At 29.3% G+C, this 12,866-nt stretch overlaps 1 long non-coding RNA gene across 4 annotated transcripts; it reads right to left on the reverse strand.

Moving 5' to 3' along the window:
• Positions 1–298: 298 nt before the first annotated feature.
• Positions 299–4,332, reverse strand: LOC107963833 (uncharacterized). 4 transcript variants are annotated; one of them, XR_005920787.1, is made up of 6 exons: positions 4,107–4,332; positions 2,613–2,783; positions 2,191–2,404; positions 2,018–2,097; positions 1,770–1,930; positions 299–782 (listed from the first exon to the last, which is right to left on the reverse strand). It is a non-coding gene; the product is annotated as an uncharacterized lncRNA (long non-coding RNA). The 4 variants fall into 4 exon arrangements; XR_005920784.1 differs by having other exon boundaries at positions 2,613–3,485; positions 4,107–4,317; XR_005920785.1 differs by having other exon boundaries at positions 3,376–4,300.
• Between the last annotated feature and the right edge of the window lie 8,534 nt (positions 4,333–12,866).

Raw genomic sequence — 12,866 nt, forward strand, 5'->3', positions numbered from 1 at the left:
TTCTAACAAACGCCGCTATAGATCAATACCTTTAGCGGCGCTTTTATCACAAACGCTGCTATAGACCAAGACCTTTAGCGACGCTTTTCTCACAAACTCCGCTATAGATCAAGACCTTTAGCGACGCTTTTCCAACAAACGCCGCTATAACTCAAGACTTTTAGCGACGCTTTAATTACAAACGCCGCTAAAAATTTCGTTCTTTGGCAGCATTTATGGAAAAACGCCACTAAATTTTTTAAAAAACATTTAAAAATATTAAATATTAAAATCAAACATTATTAATATCAAAAATTAATTAGTATTAAATATATACTTTTAGTCAAAAAGATAGTATTTAATCATCTAATAAATTAATTTTTTTAGTTAAAATATTGAAAAATCAAGTTAATATTTAAATAGTAAAATTACAAGTTCAAATAGTGCAACTAATTGATTGCAAAAAAAAATGCACAAGTTCAAAATGTACAATAATAAACTTGAAAATTTATATACTAAAATGGCGATTTGACCTCCCTAGAGTTGATCCTAGCCCATATGGATCATCTTCATCTTCTTCACTTTCAACTCTATGACCATCTTCTTCTCTGCTGCCTATGTGATTCAATGCTCTCCTTTCATCATCTTCATCGTCATTATAAGGCACAAGTGACTCTTCAGGAGGTGAAGATGGTGAATCCACAACCCTCTGTCATTTTAAGTCTCGTTCCCCGTCTACACTATCACCAAGTTCCCTTTTTGCTTTCATCTTCTTTCCCCCACCTCCACTCTCACAATTTTTGCTGTTATACCATAGTAGCATTCATCAATTAAACTAAATTCCCATGAGATCTTCTACTACAACCGTTCACCTAAATAAATGATAAAAAAAAACTATACTTTTGGACGCTTAGAAAAAAAAAAGCAAGAAAATTCATAGCCAACTATCTAGGGTTTTTATTGTGACCACCTTCTGTGCAATTCAGTGCAATTGTTGACAAGCCCATTGAGTTCTTAGTACCCTTAGCAAGAGATTCCAAAGAAACACCATCTTGCAAAAGGATACAAAGAAATAGACTGAAACAGGGTTCAATAAAGTAGAAACACAATTCATAGGACGAATAGAAACACTTTGGAAGATAAAGTTAATTAATTATTTTTTCAATTTTTTTATTATAAAGATTAATATTTTCATTTGGATATATGAATGTCTGTGAATATATTCAGAATATATGCTTAGGGGGCAAACAATGGCCTTACACCTTTAGTTAAATGGAATAAGATCAATTTTAATCTCTCAATTATTATATATTCAATTTAACTTTTTTTAACAAAATTTTTACTTTTAACCCCCCAAAATTTTAAATTTACTTGAAGCAATGCATAAAAAAATATCATAATTTTTTTTTCAAAAAACAAAGGATGAAAATGAACTAAAATATAATGAAAAAACCTCAATTTTTTTAAAAAAATTCTCAAAAATATTTAAAATCCGATGATTGAACCGATTGAACTAGTTGTTACCTTATTTATAACTAAGTAAAAAAAACAAGAACAAAATTTCGGATTACACCAACTAAATTTCTTTCATCAATGCTTAATAAACCTCATATACTCGGACATGTAATTATAGTATGTTAACTATATACATAAAGAATGAGTAAAAACTATATGATCAAAAGCAAATATTTTTTTGATAAAGAAATTCAAATTTGAACCCGCAATTGCAGCAGTAAACTATGCATGTTATCCAGTTTCTGTTTAAGTTCTTTAATGGTAGTAAGGTTCACCTGGGAAGACTCTGAATTAGATGATTCAGTGATGAGAGCGGCACACTTGGCTTGTGAATCTGAAACTGCCTCCGCAAGCAAAGCCAATGTTGTGATACTTTGAAGCTTGCTGCCTTGACTGAGCTTATCAGATGAGAAAATCTTTTCGAAACCCTCGATTCCTACAAGTTGGTAGAACGAACTTCCAACTCAGGTCCGGTAAGATGTTAAGCTTTTTAACTGAATCAACTTAGTCGAAACATACTTACCGAGGTTGCTAAATTTATTCATGGCTTCTTTGCCAAGTGACTTTTCAAGCTTGAGCAACCGCAAGATTCCAGCAGTTAACCTACCAAGAAGTGAATGAAACCTTTATTTAAGAGTGTGATTGGAGATTACTACCTATGAAATCAAGTTCTTTTAAAAGTAAGATTGAATTTACCGGTTGTTTGACGGAGAGTTTAAAGTTTAGGGGAAAATGAAAAGTCAACGCAACATGATCCGCTGCTTTCTTCACATACGCAGGTTATTTATTTATTTTTTTTAAAAAGCAGTTGATTTTGAGGGAAGTAGTTTGCCTGCACCATTTTATGTGTACAAACGATAAATTACATTGCATTGGTTTCCAGGCAGAAAATTCCATTTTATGTCTCACCCTGAAAGAAGGAAAAAAAGAAAACATATTTATATTTTGAAACTGAAACATAAAGGCATCCATGGCAAATTCCAAGCCATTGTCTTTAAGCGTGGCAAAGAAACCTGATTTTAATTAATTTAAGAAGTAAAATTGTTACCTATACCATCCATGATCCAACTAAATTTGGGATAAATATTCCTAAGATAGAGCAAAATAAAATTCCTGACCTTATCCATGTGTACATCTGCACGCCATTCTCTTTGAAACTTTTGCAGCAAAAGTGTCAACAGTCTTTCTAATTCAGGAAGAACCTCACTAGGAAACAGCTTTTGAATATCATCTTTGCTGATGTTCTCACAAACACATTTACGCATTAACATGCGGAGACATACTAGAAGCTGAAGAGTAGAAGCATACGTAATTTATCTCACTAAGTAACAGCCAGATAAGATAAAAGATCCATGCCTTTTGAGCACACAACGCATAAATGCTAATTTGAAGGGAGATTATATAAAATATTTTTCTCAATACGAGGTCAGCAACTGCAATATTAAGGACATAAGTATATGAAACCAATATGGGAATCAAAAACAAATTCAACAAATTTTAGGTGAATTTAAAATACAGTTTAAAATTATAAACACTACTACTTTTTTTTTAGAACAACAGTAATTAAAATAGTAATTTAGATTAGATCTTGAATTTGTAAAATCTATCCAACACTACTACTGTTTTTTTTTTAGAATTTTTATACAGTTTCAATAAAATTAATTATTATATAAACAACAATAATCAAAATATTTGTAGACTCAAATGATAAATTAATATTTATTTATAAAAAAAAAACAAAACACGAGCTAAATAGCATAATTCAAATTATTTTGATTTAAAATCTTAATTATTTCTCAAAATATTAAATTGAAATTTCAATATATATTTAAAGGCAAAAAATAAAAACCACATTCACAATACTGAATAACTAATATACACATTTCTAATTTTCTCTCAAGCTTCTTGCTGGTGTGCGGGCTATGGAGAGTTGATAAATCCGTTGGTTTTCTTATTTGTTTCTCAATCCAACTTCATCAAGCTTCATTTTCCTGCAAATTCATACGCTTTCGATCTCCATTATCTCTAAATCCAAGCAAAGATTTTTATTTTTTTATTTTTTTTGAATTTCTTCCATTCTTGTTTTTTCTTCGATTTTTTAAAGGCTTTTATTTTATTGGTTGGCAGTTGATTTTCTACGTTTCTGTTTTGTCTTTTAATAAATAGAAATCCTCAGCTTTTAGATCCTCTTCTGGGTTTTACTTTGTTTTTCATTTAGATTTGTTTCAATAATTTACTTTTTAACTCTCATTTTAAAGCCTTGGATTTTTGTTTCTTCATGCAACAAGTTTATCATTTTCTTTTTAATGTTGCCAAAATCTAGGGAAAGCGAAATCCAGAAACAACCAGAGGAAGTAATTTCCATGTTAGATCCAGCTCCAGCATACAACAATCAAAACTAAACTCGAAAAGGAAACAATTATATAAAAAACTTAGCCTTTTAGTATAAAGCTAAAATAAGTAAATAACTAACATACCCAAAAGGTTCTTTGTTTTTATTTAGCTAAATTGCCAGATTTGCATCAAACTCAACAAGCCATTTTTCACTATCAATCCTATTCAACAAAATCAAGGGGGGTTGAACCCTAAAAAGAGAAGAAAGGTGGGTTTACCAACAAGAAGAACAAGGCGTTTAGCAGGAGGAGAGAAGCAGAATCTGTACCCTTTGAGGAGATGCAAAGGGCTGCCAATTTGGGGAAATTGGGGGGAAAAATAAAGGGAATCGGGGTAGGGGAGAAATGGTTTGGGAAAAATAAAATGGGGGAAAAAAGAAAGATTTCTGGGGATGGGGGGAATCGATTTTGGGAAAAAGAAGGGGGAAACAAAGAAGGGGGAATCATTTGAAATTTTGGTCTATTTTTTATAATTTTTATATTAAATTATTATATCTTTTATATAAATTTTAAATAAATAATTTTTTGGCAATTTTAAGTAATATTTAAAAGAATTAGATAAAAATTATAATTTTTAGTTTTTGTATTTCATTTTTATTTGTTATAATTTGGTCCTATCCAAAATAGATAGTTACTTATCCATATTAATCTGTTACTTTTTTTAATTTATATTTATCAATTTTTTTTTATAATCTAATATTTAAATATATCAAATGGTTTAGATTAAATATTTTTAAATATAAAAGCATTAATTGATTGTATAAAATTTCATCATTTAATAAATCTCAAGTAAACCTTAAATCCTAATTCATTTAATATATATATAAAGTTTATCTATTATCTCTTAAATAATTTAAACTATAATCATAATGTTAATATAATAAAATTAAAAAACATTAATTTATCTAAACCCTAAACCCTTAATCTCTATCCTTTAAACCCTAAACCCCAACCCCTTAAACCTTAAACCCCAACCCTTAAACTCTTAAAACCTAAATCTCTAACTATTAACCCCTAACGTCTAACACCTAAACCCCTAAACCTTAAATCACAGCCTTTAAACCATAATCCCTAAATCCATATTGATCCCTAAATTAACCTTAAAATAGTAACTCCTAAACAGGCCTTAAATCTTAAATTAATCATATACCTTAAACAAAAAATCCTAAACTATAGTGATAATTAATTTAATATTTTAAAATTAATACTATCTCTTTTACGATTATATAAGAATTTTTTTAATATATACATTAAAACACAATCAGTAATTATGTACCCAAAAAACTTTAAAAATATTTTAAATAATAGTATTTTTATTTTTCCATGTATTTTATTTCAAATTAATTTCTACGTGTCACTATTTTTTTAAAGATTTTAAATATTCAATTAGAAATAAATTAAAATTTATTTATGTAATATAAATAAACCAATTAAGATAAAATACATTGTGCGGCGCTTTTCGAAAAACGCCGCAAAAGATCAGAGCATTAGCGGCGCTTATTCAAAAACGTCGCTAAAGACCAGAGCATTAGCGGTGCTTTCCCAAAAGCGCCGCTATAGACTAGAGCATTAGCGGCGCTTCATAAAAAACGCCTCTATAGACCAGAGCATTAGTGTCGCTTCATCATAAACGCCGCTATAGACCAGAGCATTAGCGGCGCTTTCCCAAAAGCGCCGCTATAGACCACAGCATTAGCGGCGCTTCATCAAAAACGCCGCTATAGACCAAAGCATTAGCGGCGCTTCAACAAAAACGCCTCTAAAGGCTAGAGCATTAACGGCGCTTTTTGAGAAACGCCACTAAAGCCCCGAAAACTCAATGAACGACGTCGTTGGGCTTGGTTTTTTTCGGTGCTTTTCGAAAAACGCCGCTAATTCTTTTTTTTAGCGGCGATTTCCAAAAAGGGCCACTAATACTTAATCTTTAGCGGCGTTTTTTTAAAAGCGCCGGTAATGCTTGATTTTTAGCGGCGTTTTTTATACAAAAGCCACTAAAGACGCTGCTAAAAGCCTGTTTTGGTGTAGTGCCAGAACAAGTCAAGAATCAGCGAGACCGGGCAAAATTGGTCTTTCTTAATCTTTGCTCTATCCTTGTTACATGATGACGAGCAAAGAAGGGCTGCTGTACGAGCCTAATTTTACCCGTTACAGGCCCATAACCTAAATCTACCCAAATAACCCATTACAAGTCTAAAACCAAATACCAAACCCACCTAAAACTAACCCAAACAGTCCAATTCAATCGACCCAATTACCCAAACCCAAGTTAAACGCAAAACAATTAGTCAAACTAGGGTTTCAAAAAACGCCGCACGTCCACTTGCCCTACCACAACCACCGCCGCCGCTGTCACATCGGCCACTTGCACCACCTGCTCCACCTGCAAAACAAAGGAGAACACGCAAGTAGAAACAAAGGAGAAAAAACAAAAACAAAATCATGTATTTCGACTATAAAAAAGCCAACTTTTGTAACATAAAGGGTTTTTTTTCTCTTTTTTTGTCCTCTTTTCATTTTCCCTTTTTGCAACAGATGAACATTGAGAGAAATAAAAACAGAAAACCAATTTCAAAGGTGATTTTTTTTATTTCATTTTGGGTTCGATTCTTTAATTGGGTTTTATTGTTTTTTTTTTGCATACAAAAATCAAACAAGAAGAGAAAAGGAATAATGAAACTAATATGTATTCGGGTTGTTAATGCCGTGGACGGTCGAGGGACTCACCTTCGAGGATAGGTGGCCAGAAATCGAAAGGTTTCTCGAGCTTTGGGGGCATTTTTGCTAGCATTTTGGGATTTATGGCTTTAGATTTGAACTCAGGGGGTCAAGATCTTAAAAATGGGACTTTTTACCTTCGCCGGCCATCGTGCATGTCAGCGTCGACACCGGTGACCGACGGCCAGCACGACAGCCAGTGGCCGGGCCCCAGGCATGAGAAAAGGGGAGAGTTTAGAGGATTTTCGGGGGTTTTTTTTATGAAGAAAGAAAAATGAATTTTTTGAAAAAAATGGGTTTAAATAGGGAAGCAAAACGGCGTCGTTTTGCTCAGCCCATTAAAATGCCAAAACGGCGTCGTTTTAAGGTTGTCTGACCCGACCCGACTCGCTCTAGGCCAGGATCCGCGTGTTTTCGTTGGAAGGGCTAATTGCACCTTTAGCCCTTCGGCCTTTTTTAGGCTTTTTAATCAAGTATTTTTATTTTTTAATTTGACCCCATAATTTTTGCGTTTACAATTTGGTCCTTAATGAAACTATGCGTTTTGGGGGAAGGGAAAATTACCTGTTCAGTCCCTCCATGTATTCGCATGTTCAGATTGGTCCTTCCCTTTTATTTTATTTTTGATTTTGCCCTAAATCTTTGCTTTAGAATTTAAATTAGTCATTTTTTGTTATTTTGTTAATTAACTTAGTTATTATAATATTTTTATATTTATTTATTCCTCACTATTATATTATTATATTATGTTATTAGTTTTGTATTATTATAGTTATTGTATTTCTATTTAATTTATTTATCTAAGTTTAAATATCTTTTAATCTTGTATTATTATTATTATTATTATTTACTCATTTATACCTTTTTAATTTTAGATTTTGTTATATATATGTACATACATACATATTTTTAATTTATATATATGTACATACTTGTATATTTTTTATACTTTATAATTTATATATATACATATATACATACATATTTTTTAATATATTTTTAAACATATATATAAATTATCATTATTTACTTGTTTATATATATTATTTTCAAACTTTGTTGTATTCATTCACATATATTTTTATATTTTTATAATTTTATTTATTTTCATTATTGTTATTATTGTTTTACTCGACATTTATTTATTTATGTGTCCATTATTGTTTTTACTATTATTAACTTTTTAGTCGTTTATATATCATTTATTTTATGTAATCATTTATTATCGTTTTTAACCTAGCTCTAGTTTTTATTCATTCTCGTATCTTTTATGTATTTATTTTACTTTCGCCTTTAATTAGTACCATTCGCATTATCGCATTCATCATTTTATGTAAATTAACCCTGTGATTTATTTATATGTTTTACTATAAAATCGCGTACCTTTTACTCGATGCATTTCAAATGTTGTTCTATCTAAGCTTGTATTTTGAGATTTGATAAGGTCGTACCCTAACTTACGGGGTTTCGATTTTCTCGATAAACCCGAATACATGAATCTTTTCAAACCTAAGTTTTAAACGATCTCGGGAATTAAAGAAGAGATTGTGTCCTAACTTACTGGGCATGATCCTTTTTTCCTCAAGTTTTAAACGATCTTGGGAATTAAGAAAAGATTGTGTCCTAACTTATTAGGCATGATCCCTTTTTTAATCTGAGATAGCTAAATATCTTTTAAATAAGTAAATTTTTGGCATTCATTCGCACATCGGGAATTCAAGACATTGTGTCCTACCTTACTGGATATGATTCCCTTTTCCCGAAAATTTTTAACATTTCAATAAAGGGTCGTATTTTAAATCTCTTTAAAGAAATCTCTTTAAAGTTTTCAATCTTCGACACTAAGGCAGTAATTAATCAACTAGGTACCAATTTTGAGCGTTACGAGGGTGCTAATCCTTCCTCGTACATAACCAACTCCCGAACCCGTTTTCTGATTTTTGTGGACCAAAATTGTTGTTTTAATAAAATTAAACTGTTTATTAAAAACAACCATTTTACGAGGTGACCCGATCACACCTTATCAAAAAAGATTGGTGGCAACTCCCATATTCGTTTTCATTTTTAAAATCCCAAGTTGACCCCATTTTATCAAAAAAATGGTGTGAACAGTTCTCATTAAGTCTGTAAATACATCTATAGTTAACTTGTAAAGAGTTATCCTTATTGAACTTCTGGTTCATATTAGTCTCCCCTTAACTCATTACAAGTTATTATTTCTCTCCCCTTAATGCTGAGAAAACTATTGAATCAAAATTATAATTATAAATCATGTCATAATTGAATCTCGAATACATTCAAAATGTCTAATAATATAAAGAAACTTGTAATTAATATATATTTCCAACTTTTTCTGATGAGTTACTCATCTTTGTGCTTTGTGGTGGATTGTGGTGGAGCAATTGGAACATATACACACATACAAAAATTCAAAGAAGAGAAATATTTAGCTCTTGATCAAAAATCAATTGTAATGTGGAGTATTTATAACATGTAAATCAACATAATCTCATGTTAAAATAGAAAGTTTAATTCTCTCAAGTAATAGTTTAGACATTAATCAGAGGTGTTTAATCAATAATTTCTCTAAACCATTATGCGCAATCTTTTACAAAAGTTTTTTAAACTCAATCTATAAAAAGATTGAGATATGAACTCATCAGTAATAGTAAAATGAATTGTCTTAATTGCATTATCTGAAACTAATTGTTTAAACAAGCAATCTTGCAAACAATAGGTTGCAAATTGATAACACATATGTGATTATTTTGTAGATGCATCAACCAAAATCATATAATATCAAAACCATCCACATGGTGGATGACTGGGCTCATATTCATTTCAAAAATGCAAAACATTGGATCTCAGCTTTAACTAGTGAGTTTGTAATAATCAATTATCATTGAGAACAAGCAACACATGAGAATTTTTAAAATTAAAGAATCTTCTGATTCTTTAATAAATGTCTATATGAAATCTCAATTAATTTTCACATCATATATAATTCAAGATGGTTTAACTGGTCACGCCAAATAGTAAATGTATTTATATTAGTAAACTTCTGGTTTATTTTAATATATTTTTCAATTGTACTAATAATGTCAATATAAATTTTGACAATTTATAATTTTATCATCATTTCTTCTATTTTGTATCCACATATAAATAATATTATGATATTTACTTCAATAAATGTCTACATCAACGTGAAGTCTATAATGTTATTAACTCAATAAAAGAAATATAATTTGCAATATTCAAATCAGGTAATATGCCAAAATCTTTAAATGTTCAAATTGGCATTAATAATCAAAAGTAATTATACAATTTGTTATATTTATTGCAATCATTCACTTCAAGGGATGTGCAAAATCAGTGGAACAGATAATTTATTATTATGTTTGACCTTTAAAAAGGCATTAGATCAATCCAAAATACTTTTAAAACCCTTTTCCCAAGAGTTTTTCATTATCAATTAACTAGAAAGAAACAACCAAATCATTCATGGAGTTTATTGCAAATCAAATGTACGGGCAAAACTAACATTTAAAATATCAAACTTGATATAATGCTAGTGCTAACAAAAAAAAAATCATAAACCATTGCATACATGTAAGAAATTCACTTCAAAATCATACATCTCATGTTCACTAAAACTTTTCCATTTATAATTGTTCATATAATTTCTCTAAATAATTAACAAATATAAAGTGTATGAATTACCTTTAACAACTTTACAAAAATAACAAGTTTCCTAAGGTTATATAGTAAGAAAATATAAGGCATTTACAAAATCAAATCACATGAATTGTTTTAATGCTTCTTATCAAATAACAATTGGCTAATACAAACAAGATTCATATAAATGCAGACGGTCAAATTAATATAGTAATTCTCATTTAAGTTTATGAAAATGTTTTCAACAAAAATAATTCAAGAATTAAAAATGACAACAATTAAATTTGAAATTCAATCTTAGAACCAACCCAAAAATCAATTTAGACATTCCCCAAAAAGTCTTTAAAACTACATACGCATGTATGAGTATTGAAAATTTTCAAATTGTATAACCAAAATAATAAAAGACATTAAAAGAACGTAATCTATATTCAAATTAAATTAAATCTGAACAATCATAAATTTCATAGCTTTATCAACACAAATTTACATACTAATATGTTTTTAGCCAAATATATTATTTAATTATAAAACTTACTATAGCAATATAAAGAAGTCAATTAATATTCATTTTCATGAACAAATAAGATGTTTTAAACCATAACCCATGAAACCAAAACTTAAATAAAATAATTTGAAATATTTAAACCATAAATCAAATTGATTTAATATCTAAAGATGCTATAATTGAGAAAAAGTGTAAAGATAGAGATCTAATGAAGTTTGTCGAAACCATTTTTTTGAAAACAAAAATAAGTTATCGACTTTAAAAACAAAAATTAGAGTCGCCACCGATCCTTTATTAAGGTGTGATCGGCTCACCATAAAAACAATTCTGGTCTGCAAAATTTGAGAAAACAGGTTCGGGAGTCAGTTACGCACGAGGAAGGGTTAGCACCCTCGTAACGCCCAAAAATCGGTACCAAATTTGATTATTTTATGTCTTGATGTCGAAAATTTGAAAAGAGTTTAAAAAATTTTAACCCGTGAATGTATTAAAATGATAAAACATTCTCATTTCAAAGAAATAAAACACCACACCCAGTAAGTTAGGGCACAATATTTTAAATCTTCAAAATACCGAATATTGCTTTTTGTTTTAGAAATTCTTATTTCGAGATGACGAAATGTCACGACCAGTAAGTTAGGACCCGACATTTTACATTCCCGAGAATAAGCTTTTATTTGAAAATTGCAAATTTATTGTGAAATAAATACTTAGCTTGCTAAATTCATCGAGAAATGATCACGATCCAGTAAGTTAGGACACGATCTTTCTCGAGAATCATGATTGCCAAATATTTAAAAAAAATTTAAAAAAAAATGATGATTTAAGTATTTTGACCAAAATCAAAATATATTTTTCTTTAAAAGTATGATAAGATGTTGATGTATGTACATACAAAGATCACGAAAATGAATCAATAATGCAATGTACATGCATTTTAAAAAATAATAAACATAATAATGTATAAACATAATATATTGGTAATTATCAAAAATATGGACATATGTATATATAAAAAATTAAAATAAAAAATATATTTATAAAGGTATAGAATAATATATATCTATGTATACGTATATATAAAAATATTTGGATCATAAAATATAGAAAACATATATATATATTATAAAAGTATATACGCATACATATGTATATAAGGCTAAGAAAAAATAAAATAAAAATAAAATCTATGATATGTACATATTATAAAATTGTATAAACATATGAATTATAAAACATGAAAATATAAATAATTATAAAATATGAATGTATATAATATATATATAAACTATATACAAAAAAAATTTGTAATAATAATAATAATAATAATAAAACGTACTACATATATATTTAAAACATTTAATATATATATTATATATATGCGCACACATACATACATACATACAATAATAATATAATAATAGTAATATATAATATAATAACAAAGATAACAGCAACTTAATAACAATAATAGTATTAACAAACTAATATTTAATTTAATTTGTAAAAGCAAATACAATGGACTAAATTAGAATCAAAACAAAATTAACAACACAAAATCAAATTAAAATAGAGAATGAATTTGCGAAATTCCGGCAACATGAAGGGTCAAAAGGGAAATTAATCCCTCCTCTCCCAAAGTGCTGCGTAGCACTGGATTAAAATCAAACAAATTTAATGTTTTAGGGAAAAATTTGAAAATAGCAAAAACAGTGGTTTTGAAATGATGAAAACATGAGAGGATTAAAAGCATAAATAACCCATAAATAAAACCCATTTCAATTGCAGCCAATAAAACCCATTTGAAGCCTTAATCAAAACCCCATTCCAACTTCAGCAACAGCAGCCGCAAGAACTGCTTCTTTCTCTTCTGCTTCTCACTGAAATCTTCCCCTTTCAACTCCGATTCGGATGCAACGCAGCAAGGGCATCAATGGCGCGGCACCACTGGTAAGAACCTTCTCCTCTCCTCCTTATTTCTGTTTGCACACCCCAAAAAAACGAAACAATAACAGAGAAAGCAAAAAAAAAAAATCACCTTCAAAATCTGCTTTTGTCTTTCCTTTTGTATTTTTAAT

This window comes from Gossypium hirsutum, chromosome D11, assembly GCF_007990345.1.
Source record: "Gossypium hirsutum isolate 1008001.06 chromosome D11, Gossypium_hirsutum_v2.1, whole genome shotgun sequence".
Lineage (NCBI taxonomy): Eukaryota > Viridiplantae > Streptophyta > Magnoliopsida > Malvales > Malvaceae > Gossypium > Gossypium hirsutum.